We start from the raw sequence: 13,983 nt of genomic DNA on the forward strand, positions 1-13,983 counted from the left end.
AGGTTTCCACAACCTGCAGAGAAGTTATTTCCCTGCTTAGCTTAACTGGTTGGTTAATTGGCTCCTATCTAAATGAGTCCTAGTATGTGTATGTACAATAAGCATTTTAGGTAGGGACCATAGATTTAAAGGGACACAAAGGAAACAATAGTCACCTTCCTCTAACGGTTATTGTCCCTCACTGGCACCAGCATCTTCTCCTGGGTGTTGAACTTCAGCCGCCTTCATTGGTCAGTGCAGGATGACATCACTCCTGCGCATGTGCAAGAGCAAGTCATCCTGGCACACAAGGATTGGGCCTGCACTTTGAGCTGAGCTGCGCAGGTGCAGATTTGTTTTCATTTCAGATATCACTGTGAGCAGACAGGTAGTTGAATCTTATTGCAAAAGAGACATTGCTGTCTCCTCCACCTCTATGTGATTTTGTGCACTGGGTCTGGGGCACAGGAGCCAATCAGACCCGATGTTCGCCGGCACCTCACGATTGTTCTGATCAGAGGCAAGGCAGACCGCCATTCTGTGAGAGTAGAATCTGGAGATCTTGCGTTCCTGCTAAAGCAGGAACACGGATCTCTGTCTTCCCCAGTCAGAGCCCCCTTCACACAGTTAGAAAGCACTCCCTAAGAGCACATTTAACCCTTTGATCGCCCCTGATGTTAACACCTTCCCTGCCAGTGTCATTAGTACAATAACAGTGCTTTTTTTTAGCACTGATCACTGTATTGGTGTCACTGGTCCCCAAAAAGTGTCACTTAGTGTCAGATGTGTCTGCTGCAATTCCCACTAAAAATCACTGTTCACCGCCATATAACAATAATAAAAATTCCATAAATATATTCCATAGTTTGTAGATGATATAACTTATGCGCAAACCGATCAATATACGCTTATTAGGATTTTTTTTACTAAAAATATGTAATAGAATACTTGTTGGCCTAAACTGATGAAGACATTCGATTTTTTACATTTTATTATTTAGAATGTTTTATAGCACAAAGTAAAAAATATTGTTTTTTTTTCAAAATTGTCAGTCTTTTTTTGAATATAGCCCAAAAAATAAAAACCGCAGAGGTGATCAAATATCACCAAATGAAAGCTCTATTTGTGGGGTACAGTGTGCATGACTGTGCAATTGTCAGTTGAAGTAACGCAGTGCCATATTGCAAAAAATGGCCTGGACATGAAGAGGGATAAACCTTTCCGGGCTGAAGTGGTTAAGTAATACTATGTGAATGGGGATATGTAACAAATATAAAGTAGGTGTTATCCCAATTTGCCTGAAAATATGGATATACACTTAAAAAGCAGAGCAGGCACAAAAAAAAAAGATCTAGATGCTCTTTTTGGGAGTACATTTGTATATAATCTTTCCAGAGACAGGTAGTAAGTTAGATTTAGAGACAAAGTATCCAAGGTTTTGTTATCTACCATAGTTCTTATAACCCTCTGTTATTCTTTTGACCCACAATCGTACTTCAATGAATCCCAAGGATAACACAATACTTATTTGAGCCTCAGCGTGAGCCGTGATGCCATTCTTACTTCTGAGGGCTCCTAACTGCTATGGAAACTAAGAGGTTTTTTTTTCCATTAAACTGAGAAGGTTTTTTTTTTTTGCTCACCGTCAACTACTACAATACATTTATCTCCTACAGCAAATCTAAAGATATACATTCGCCTTAATAAAATGTCAGAGATAAAGATTACAGCCTGTAAGTAATATTCCATGACTCCCACACTGAACTTTTCATTTCAGCTTCCTTAAAATATATATGATTTTGCCTTCTATTCCTAGATAATAGCATGGTAGGATATTTGCAAACCATTCACCCTGTGCAGACCAGTAGTCATTTCACTGATGAACAAACCCATAATAACACAGAGTGAATGGAACATGGGGAAATGTGCACTTAGGTATATGAACGGTTGCTTGCTTCATCAAATTATCAAGAACTTCCCTTTCCTGGGCTTCCAATTACTACAAGGGAAGATCATCCACAGAATCAGCTATTATCCTGAGTAGCTGATGTCACAGTGTCAACAATGAGGGCACCAGATCTGGAAATTGTACAGATTTAAAAGACATCATAAGAGGAAAAAGAATAACAAAAATACTATACTACTAAAGTGTATAGTTACTTCTGAATAAACTTTATTAACCACTTGCTGACCATCCACTGAAATTATACTGTGACAGCTTGGCACGCAGTTGTGGCTGGCGATCAAATTTTTTTTTTTTTGGGGGGGGGGCACAAACAAACTGAAAAATACTAAACCCCCCCCATCAATTGCAGCCTCACTGTACCCATCAAATTAAGCCATTTTGCCCATCAAACGCAGCCACTTGTGCCCATCAAATGCAGCCACTGTGCCCATCATATGCAGCCACATATGCCCATCATACGCAGCCACTTGTGCCCATCAAACGCAGTCACTTGTGCCCATCAAACGCAGCCACTGTGCCCATCATATGCAGCCACATGTGCCCAACGTATGCATCCACTTGTGCCCATCAAACGCAACCACTTGTGCCCTTCAAATGCAGCCACTGCGCCCATCATATGCAGGCAAGTGTGCCCATCATATGTGCCTATAAAATGCAGCCACTGTGTCCATCATATGCAGAAATGTGTGCCCATCATATGCAGCCACTTGTGCCCATCATATACAGCCATTGTGCCCATCAAACGCAGCTACTGTGCCTATCAAACTCAGCCGCTTGTGCCCATCAAATGCAGCCAATTGTGGCCATCAAATGCAGCCACTGTACCCATCATGTGCAGCCACGTGTGCCCATCATATGCAGCCACTTGTGCCCATCATATGCAGCCACTTGTGCCCATCATATGCAGCCACGTGTATAGGATTGATTTACTAAAGGCAAATCCAATTTGTACTACAAGTGCACTGCAAGTGCACTTGGAAGTGCAGTCGCTGAAGATCCGAGGAGAAGATCAACATGAGGGTAACCTCTGCTAATTTCTATCATACACTCATGTGCAAGCAAAAATGCTGTTTTTTTCACCTTGTGTGTCCCCCTCAGATCTACAGCCACTGCACTTCCAAGTGTACTTGCAGTGCACTTGTATTGCAAAGTGAATTTTCCTTTAGTACCTCAACCCCTATGTGTTTATTACTCCTGCGTTCTGCACATCACATGCTCCTTTTCCAACACACTCTATACTCTACATACCCCTGACACCTGCACTCCCTACATTACTTACCCCTGACTCTTGCACTCTATGTGTTACTTACTCTTGACCCCCGTTTATGAAGTGGTTGGTGCTGTAGTCTATAGCCAGCTATCCCTTTTGCAAAAGAGCTGTCATACTTCCCGATTTCCTTGCTTATTGAACCACATTGATCTGACTATTGTCTTGCCTGCCCATGATCTCCACCTGGTCCTGACTACTGTCTTGCCTGCCACCTGCCCAGGATTTCTGCCTGGACCTGACTACTTTCTTGCCTGCCACCTACCCATGACCTCAGCCTGGTCCTGACTACTCTCTTGCCTGCCACCTGCCCAGGACCTCTGCCTGGACCTGACTACTCTCTTTCTCACCACCTGCCCACAATCTCTGACCTGACTACTCTTCTTCCTAGCATTTTATGTTCAGTCTCCACTTTACAATCATTTTGTGCCAGCTACCCCCTTGGTGGGATAATCCTAAGGGTCATGACCTGGTGAAAACTTGTAGCAAAAAAACTGGGACTACTCTGGGTTTTCAGCCCTCTCTACCATCAGGAGCTCCGATGAAAACCAGCTGCCACTAAGAATCTGTGGCTCAGGTGGCCTGTGTCACCAGCCAGTGGTGCCATACCAGCATTATATAATCCTGACGCCTGCACTCTATGCTACACATCATTGATCTTCTCAGGGAGCCCAAGGGTGCCCCAGGTCTTTCAAAATCCTAGCAATGCCCTTGTGTCAGTGAATAGGTAATATGTCCAAAGGAGCCCTTAAAGAGGGATTCCACCAAAAAAAAAAAATATTAAAAGCCAGCAGCTATAAATACTACAGCTGCTGACTTTTAATAAATGGACACTCACCTGTCCCGGGTTCCAGCGATGCCGGCAGCCGAGGCCGATCGATCGCTCGGCTCTCGGCTGCTATAGTCACCATTCTAGGTGAGGGAATCAGGAAGTGAAGCGAATCGGCGCCGCGCCGCGCAATAGGAAATCTCCGCGCTGTCACTGGGACCCGTGTGTGTCCCAGCAGACAGCGCGGCAGGGCAGGAAATGGCATAGACTCCCACGGGAGTCTATGCCCGGAAGTGGGTGAAAATACCTGTCTTTGACAGGTATCTCCACCCCCCTCCCCCCTGAAAGGTGTCAATTGTGACACCGGAGGGGGGGAGGGATCCGATCAGCGGAGGTTCCACTTTAGGGTGGAATCCCGCTTTAAGGTGTTTACTGAGCAGATTGCTTCATCCAGCAGCAAGTAGATGGTTGCTGGAGAAAAAAAGAAATTTTGGTTTAGATATGACTAAATTGGTTCAAAGCTCAACCTAGGTGAGCAGATCCCCTAATTAACTAACAATTGCTGTTTTATTTAGTAAAAAGGGAGTAAATTAGGAAAACTATACCCACCTCACTACACTTACAATTCCTTTTCCTTGGATAAAATTTCACATGAATTACCAGTCTGCAAAAAAAGAACATATGAATTAATCAAATAAATGAAATGAGTTTAATAGAGCCTGAATAACTTAAGGTTACTATGACAATATGCCCTCAAAGCACCTGGTTTGTAGATGGGAATCATTATGTTCTGGAAACCTGATCTCATTAGGAGAATCTCAGGTACAACTGTATTTATTTAGAAGATTATTCTGCTCAGATATAGAACTCCCATATGCTTCTGTTTTCCCAGGTCATCTTTGTTCTTTGCTTGTGGAAATTGCAGCATTGGCTGATCCTTGATGCTGCCAAATTTATTAAATGGGTTCATGCTAAAAAGAATACATCAATGTACTTTGCGATTTATCTGGCTATGGAGGTAGAAAAAAACTAAAGCGAATAAGAAGCCTTTAAAATAGAGAAACATTTTTAGATCTTTTTCTGTTTTCTAATCTGTAAGATGTATGCCACAGTTGGTTCCCTCCCCTGTACAATGACCGAGGAATAAGCGACATTTAGATAGTTTCATAGTTAAATTGACCCTGTCACTATGGCAGCAGATACATGCAAGTCTCATTCACTTCTGTTAAGATAGAATGATGACTTTTCTAAATGGCCAAAGCTTCAGTACTTCTGAGTAGTGTCAGAACTTGTCCAATCCCTTTTATCACCATGTTCCCATTTGCTTTTTGCTATTATTGGCTGCCTCATTGCGTCAATAGGAATGTGTCTGAGGAGTAGGGTGTATGCAAGCTCTGGAAGTACTGGAGCTTTTGCCTGTTCAGAGCAATTAGCATGTGGCCAGAGCAGAAGAAATTGAGAGCTGTTGCAGGCATTTGTAGGCATATCTTGGAGTTGGCACTACATACCCACATTAGTGGCTTTCTTTCTTGTCACTTTAACTAAAAATGGCACATGCTTTAACGAACAGGCAAAAGTCCTGCAGGGAAGAAACAAGTAAAGCAACCAATAATTATAATAATAATGATAATACAACTAAATAAGACATCGAAAGCAGAACACAAATGTATAACAAGAGTAACAATATACAAATATTTTACAAAATACAGTAAGCTATCAAGGTGACCTGACTAAGAGTTAAAGGGAACACTACCCGAACCACTGGCCAGTGGGATTAAAGCGGAGCTCCACCCTAAAGTGGAACTTCCGCTCATTTGAACCCTCCCCCCCCTCCGGTGCCACAATTGGCACCTTTCAGGGGGGAGGGGGGTGCAGATACCTGTATAGTACAGGTATTTGCACCCACTTCCGGCATAGATAGCCACAGATTCTGTGGGTATTTACGCCACTTCCTGCGGGTTCCCCGCTGTCTGCTGGGAAACACACGGATCCCAGAGACAGCGGAGACCATCCTTATTGCGCAGTGCAACTCGCCCATGCGCAGTAGGGAACCGGGAAGTGAAACCGCAAGGCTTCACTTCCTGATTCCCATACCGAAGATGGTGGCGGCAGCACCCGAGAGCCGATCGAGAAATCGGCTTCGGGTGCCAACATCGCGGGTGCACTGGGCGGGTAAGTGTCCATATTTTAAAAGTCAGCAGCTGCAGTATTTGTAGCTGCTGACCTTTAAAAACAAAAAAGTACATTCAGATGGTGCTGGGGCTCTGGATTTCCCATTGGATTGCTCACGCTCTCACACAAGTATTTATATTTCAACAGCGCAGGTTCGAGTTGTGGCCGGGCATGAGAGGATTTCATCTGGATGACGCTGGGTCCACTGAATGGCTGAGGATCTGAAATGTGGGTGGCACAGTGGTGTCGTGGTGAGCACCTTTGCCTAGCAGCAAAAGGGGCATGGTTCAAATCCCAACCGTGAAACTATCTGCCTGGAGTTTGCATTTTCTCCCTTTGCCTGTGTGGGTTTACTCCGGTTTCAAAGAAAGGTCTGCTTTAAGCTTTTAATTACCCCTTTCCAAGAGATTCCTGGTTTACACTCCTACATTCCAAACATCCAGCTCTTACCAAAACCCAGTTCAAATTAGCCACTTACTGTATGTACTACTAGCTGCCAATCAAGTTATGGCAAAAGCTTGTAAGAAACAATTCACACAAAATCCTTTCAAAGACGTTCTGGCCGACTGGAAAGTATGTGCAGTAGCTCACCCTTCAATACTAATACCTTCATGTCCGGAAAATCTTTTAGGAAGAGATTTAATATGAGTTTTAGAAATTTTAATTTTCTTGACTCGAAGAGGGGGGAGTGGCCATAGAATCACCACTGTTCTTTCAAACTGAAGTCCCTCCCCCATTTCCACAGGACCCCCCCCCCCCTCTGGGCTAAAGACAGCCTTGATGTAGGAAACATTTCATGTACCCCTTACAAGGCCAGACTAATACAAAGGCATATCCCCAGTTTACCACAAGCAGTATCATCTCTCCAAAGAGAAGGAGGAAGGCATCAGACCCATTATTGAGCAGTTCCTGAAACAAGGCATTTTAAGACCCATCACATCGCCTTATAACACCCCCAAAAAGAGTGGTGGATCATACAGGTTTGTGCAGGATCTCCGAGCCATAAATAACCTTGTGATTCCAACTGCCCCTATTGTACCATATGTGCCATCTCTCATTACCTCCATACCTGCCTCGGCAGTGTGTTTTTCAGTTTATTTAATTAATGCTTTTTTATCCATCTCTGTTGACGAAGAGACACAACTACTACTAGCTTTTTCCTATAGAGCGCGCCAGATAACCTGGAATAGATTGCCCCAAGGATATATAGAGTCACCTACAGTCTACTTGATAGCTCTCCAGGCCACCTTACAGTCTTGGGCGCCTAGCCATGGTTTAGCCCTTCTTCAGTACGTCGATGACCTAGTGTTGTGTAGTCCCTCCCGAAAAGCCTGTCAAAAAGATTCTGTTTTACTGTTAGAGCATCTAGCACAGACAGATCACAAAGTGTCTAAGAAAAAGCTGCAATGGTGTCTGGAAACTGTTGAATATTTGGTTTTACTCCGTTCCATGGTGAAAGGAGAATAAGTCACAAGAGGGTGGTGGCTCTCGTGGATCTGCCCCGCCCACATACCAAGAAGGAAGTGTTAACCTTCTTAGGTGTGATTGGTTACTGCCGCCAATGTATACATGATTGCTCCTACTATGACAACTTGCTGAGACAAGCTGCTCTACCTGACAGTCCTGACCTTGTGAAATGGAGTGATGAAATGGTTAATGCTTTTGTATATCTTAAAACTGGTAAGGTAATGGCTCCTGGCCTGGGATTACCTGATTACTGTAAAGTGTTTCATTTGTTTGCAAGGAACAACTGTAAACCCTTGGCTGGGGTCCTTGCACAAGAGCATGGAGGAAAGCTGAGACCTGTAGCCATTTATTTCTAGAGTAGTCCCAGTTTTGGTACAAGGCATCCCGGCATGCCTGAAGGCTTTGGCCTTTTGTGCCATGGCTGTAGAAATGGCAACATCATTTACATTAGGTCACCCTACGGAACTACACACCAGATTGTGTATCTGCTAAAAAATCTTAATACCCAACACTTGTCTGCACAACGACTAAGTGGGTATGAAGTCATCCTCATGAGCAACCCCTCCCTGCAGATCAGGTATAGCGCCTCCACGGCAGGTTCTGCCCCTATCTTGAATGCCCTGGTTGGGATAAAGGGAGAAACAGATGACTTTGTTTCCCTGCATGACTGTATAGACATTGTACATCAGGACACATCACCTCGAGCTGACCTGCTTTCAAGACCCATTGAGGGAGCACATACTGTATTTGTGGATGGGTCTTGCTCTTGCCCCGATGATCATACCTACTACGCAGGCTATGCAGTGGTAAAACTATCTGACATAGTGATAGAGACACAACCCATCCCTTACCAATCAGCTCAAGCAGCAGAGCTTATTGCTCTCACTAGAGCATGTCAGATTTTTACAGCACAAGAAGTGAACATTTACACAGATTCCAAATATGCTTTCGGAGTGACACACGACTTCAGAGTAATTTGGCAGAGGTGTGGTTAAATTACTGCGGATGGGTAATCTGTCTCCCACTCCTCCCTGGTCATCGCACTGCTCGAGGCTATCACCCTGCCCAGCAAGGTAGCAGTTATTCACTGTAAAGCACACACAGACACACACTGTACTGATGACATTTCAAAGGGAAATGCAGTGGTCCATGCCACTGCTAATCAAGCTGCTTTGACAGCCCTAGCTTTTATCCAAATGCCCCCCCATACACCCCCAACTTTGCTATGGGAACAGGTTTTGCAGGACCTACATGCTATGGCTTCACCAGAGGATCTGACCTATTTGCATAAACAGGGTCTGACAATGAGTCCAGAGACAGGACTCCTTTTCAAAGAGGGGAAACCAGGCATACCAAAAGCAAGTGCACCTTTATTCATCTCACAGTATCATGGCATAGAACATAAAGAATGGAAAGCTACAGATGAAATGTTAACACAAGATTTCCACATTCTACATTTATTACACCTATGTAAATCTTTTGTGTCCAGATGCATTGAATGTATCAGAAATAACCCAAACACACCAAACAAGCCCAAACATGAACACCTGCTATATCATACCTCTTCTTTTACACATCCACAAATTGATTTCACTCACATGCCAAAATTGGGAAAGAGACAGGAATATTTGTTAGTGATGGTGGACATGTTCTCCAGGTAGGTAGAAATCTTTGTATGTACCAGGGAAGATACGAGGACAGTTGTAAAAAATCCTGACACAAAAAATAGTACCCAGGTGGGGATGTCCATTGCAAATAAATTCAGATAACGGCCCAGGCTTTGTCTCCAAGGTATGTCAGGAACTAGTTAAGATTTTGCAAATAGAGTGGAAATTCCACATTCCATATCACCCACAAAGTCCAGGTATAGTGGGAAGAATGAACTGAACGATTAAAGACAAAATAAGGAAGGCTACGGGTGGCACATTTGCCAAATGGAAAACTGTGCTGCCTGCGGTTTTAGCAGAAATATAAATGACCCCTTCCAAGACCAATTACTTGTACCCTTTCGAGATCCTGATGGGCTGACCTTTTCCCACACCCTGGATTAAGAAACCCTTGGTAATAGAACAGGGAGATCTGAGTTTAATACAGGAAGAATATTGTAGAAACTTGATTATGAAGCTGAATGGCATCTATGGTAAAATATTCTCTTCTTTTCCATTACTCACACAGGAACAACACAAAAGTTCCAACCCAGAGATGTGGTTGTAATTCGCCAGCTGAACCGGACCATGAAGCAAGATTACCCTTTCGGCCTGCCCACTAGCGTAATCACAGTGAGCAGAACCACTGTCCTCATGGAACAATCCTGGATCCACGCAGAGAGGATAAAAAAGTGCCACAAAGGACCCTGTAGCAAGACACAGATAAAGGAGGTGAAGCAGGTGATGCAAATCCTTGAAGAGCGAGTGAAACAGGTGATAAAAACTCTCAAAAAGATGACCTCACCATATGCAGCCCCCCTTCTGACGAATCAGTAACTAGACACATGAGAGAATCCAACGTGAAGGACCCAAAATATTCATATTCTCCTCCTGATAAAATGTTGTTACTTCAGTATAAATACTCATATGCTTAAAAGTCAGGTTATGACAAATGTTGGGTATGTAGTAAATTGCATCCAAGCATACTCCGAATTCCTCTCTTAGCTGCCCCTGAAAATATAACTCAATTTCTGAATGGTACTCCTCCTGTAACTATAACCAATATATTTGCCATATATGCAAATAACACAATTTCCTTCCCAATAATTGGTAGAAGCCACTCTCCAGATTGGTGTTTTAACTTGGGAAATTTCTTAAATAAAGGTCAAAAGATATGCACAAATTAGACATTGAATCCATAAGTGCTGCCCGGACTGGACTCTAACTTTATTGTGCCTGGTTTTTATCCTTGTTTTATTTATTTATATATATATATATATATATATATATATATATATATTGTTCAAGCTTATTCAATGTATCTGTAATCATACAACGCAACAAAAGGATCCCTTTGTGATTTAAGAGGGGATTGAAGGGTGAGAAAGAATTAACAAGACTGAAACATTCTACAAATTGCTGACAGGCAAATGTGTCTTTGTTTTAGGGTCTTGTTTGTCACAATGGCCACAGGTTAAGTGGGTTCCGGTAAGAACTGGTTGTGAAACTCTGTTTTCAGACAAAATCAATCGTCAGCATCCCATGACCTATGAACTAGTTTAAACCACATGTCTAAGGTGTCACGCTGTATCTCTTGACCAGCCCCCCCCCCCCCCATATGTGTCACATAACTCTTTTTGTTCTAGTTTGCATATAAACTCAGCTCATGCTGCCAATAAACAAATCATTGTTTAAAATTGTTATTTTGCGTTGTCTTCATTTGAATGCTTCCGGGGCTCCGACAGATTCTCATTGATCATCCAGACTTGTAAGCAGAATTAACCCTTACAAAGGTAAATCCACTTTGCACTACAAGTGCACTGCAAGTTTGCTTAAAAGTGCACTGAAAGTGCACTTGGAAGTGCAGTTGCTGTAGATCTGAGGGGGACATGCAAGGAAAGTATAAAAACACACTTTAGCTTACACATGATTGGAGGACAAAATCAGCAGAGCTTCCCCTCATTTCACACCTTCCCCTCAGATCTACAGAGACTGCACTTCCAGTGCACTTTCAAGCGCACTTGCAGTGCACTTGTAGTACAGAGTGGATTTGCCTTTAGTAAATCAATGCCACTGCAGACTGTGCACTTTGCAAAGTGCAGTTGCACTCTGCAAGAGCAGTTGCTCCAGAGCTTAGTAAATAAGCAGAAGCACTGCTGACTTTCATCATCCAATCATGCACAAGCAAAATTGCAGTTTTGTTTTATTTTCCTTGCTCATGATTGGATATTCTTTACAAAGTTAAGCTTTACCTCATTTACTAAGCTCTGTAGCAACTGCACTTTGTAAAGCGCACAGTCTTTTTGCCTTTAGTAAATCAAACTCAATGTCCAGTATTAACAGTTTACAGGACCACTTGCATAGCAATATAAATGACGTGGTAATATATTTGTACATTTATTTTGTACAAATGTATACATCATTCCTAAAAGTGGGGTAGCTACAAGAAAAAGGGCAGAGGAATTTGAGTCTAGAAGGGGGATATAGTTCTGCAAGTAAACTATTTGAAAGATTAGCCAGAGTGGTGAAGGACACCCATCTGTCCGTGTAGCATTCCCAATGATTTAATACTCATAGCTAAATGTTCACGCATTTTTTATGTTTCCAGAAATGACTATTGCTCATTCTTGGCTCTCTATTTCTGTTTACTTTCCACTGATTAAACACAGATTACAATCTGTCTTTGTAAAAAAAAAAAACTGTACTAGAAACTTATTGGACATATGTCAACTGTTTCTGCAGGTCTGGACTGCATAGATTATGTATTATAATCCTTTAACTCGTGACTATAATGTGTTCTTTATTTCAGCATGTCTAGACAAGTACATTAATATTAACAAAAGGATATGATTTTCTTAAATAAGCTCAGGGCATTGTTTTTACATTTTTTAAATAAAAATATATTTAAAATAAAAATATGTACATACTAAATTAACAGAGAAAAAAAAAACATAGATACAATTTATAGTTTGTGTTTAAATGTTGCAATATTATCTTTATTTAAATAGTGTCATATATCCTATATCACATTACTGCAAGCATTAAACATTGTTAGAAAAACAGAACACAACAGAAACAAAATTTATTAGGACCCTACATTAAACAAATATAAGCTGTAGCAGGTAGTTATGCAAAAAAATTGAAAATCATGAGGTGGATGCAGTACCAATGTACAATACCACCAACAATGTTACAATTGACATAAAAAGTTTTGGTATACAAGTTTATTGACCTAAAATAAAAAACACATAGAGGTAATAAGGGGGAAATACTCAATTTACCCTTTGTGCTCCATAGGGGACAACGAATCTCTCCCACTCCCGTCTGACACATGTGGGTGGGTCCTCACCATCCTCCCATACAATGCAGGACTGTAGCGTAGCACTACCCCTGAAGTGGTAATCTACGATGGCTTCTCCTACCGTTTCTAGAGGTGATCCACCCTGTAACTGAACCCAATGATGCACCAGCACATCAATGGCAATACTTGAATTTTTAAAGCAGAAATAAGCCCTATGGAAAAATACATATCTCTGTTGACCCGTAGGTCCCCTGGTGGTCCCTGTGGATCCTCAGAGGGCAGAATAGGAAGTTGTCTGTGATACCTGGGCCTTCCTGGTGCCTAGTGGGTTCCCCACTCTCTCTTCTAGCAAACTGATTGCCTCCTGGCTGGTTTGTGCCTTGGGTTTCTCTGATCTCCCTGCACAGCCATGTCCATTTTGTTCTCCTTCTGGAATGGGGTGCACTTTAATTCCTGACATTCAATGCCCAGGCTAAGCCCCCCATGAGGCTTTAAATGGGCCACCAGGGTTACAGGAGATAAAAAAAACAGTTAAAGGATAGCTAAGCCCAAAAAATGTACATGTTCATTGTGCAGTATGTGCTGGCTGCATTTGTTTTCTTTTTGCAAGCTTGTATTCCTTTATTTTAATCTGGAGATTGGCCGGTAACACAGCTTCTGCTATAGGGTGACTACATTCCTTCCTCCACTATATCTATGGAGGAGCAATGAAGACACCCTTGGACAGCAGTATTGTCAATCAGTGGAGAGGGTCATTTAGATGGACTTTACATAGGTGACTAATAATTTAACTTATTATTAGTCACCTATGTTATAAGCTTACCTGTGGGTACAAGTTTAAGCTCAGTCTTTATTACAGCTTTAAATGGCTTGTCTCAACCCTATAACTGACACCTTTGCTGGATACCTTGTGAAGATGGAAAACAGACTTACTGGGAAGATCTCCGGGTAATAAATTATTTGTTACAAGGGTGAATCCGAGAAATAAAGTAAAGCAAAGACTACTGTGTTAATGCTAGTGACAGATTGTATTATACATGACATTTTGATTTTGGCCATGTAGGAACTCAATGCAAGGGTAAAGATTCAGCTTTAGGGCCCTTTCACATGGACACCTCCGTTTTGCGGGATGCACTTGCTCAGTAAGTGATCCGCTGATCCCCGCTGAGCAGGTGAATGACAGGTCCGTCTCCGCTCACTGTACAGAGATGGACCTGTCAGAGCCCTTCTCTCCTCTATGGGATAATTGGATGAAAACGGACCGCTTGTCCAATTTTTTCTGATCAGATCCGACTCGACCCGCCAGGCAGATGGAAAAATATGAGCACCTTCCATCTGTATTTGGCAGACAGGATCGGATCAGATAGCGGCAGGTGTCAGCAGACATCCGCCACTCCATAGGGTTGAATAGAAGGT

The sequence above is a fragment of the Lithobates pipiens genome, unplaced genomic scaffold (assembly GCF_037356315.1).
Source record: "Lithobates pipiens isolate NorthernLeopardFrog02 unplaced genomic scaffold, aLitPip1_a1.2 Scaffold_3, whole genome shotgun sequence".
Taxonomy (NCBI): domain Eukaryota; kingdom Metazoa; phylum Chordata; class Amphibia; order Anura; family Ranidae; genus Lithobates; species Lithobates pipiens.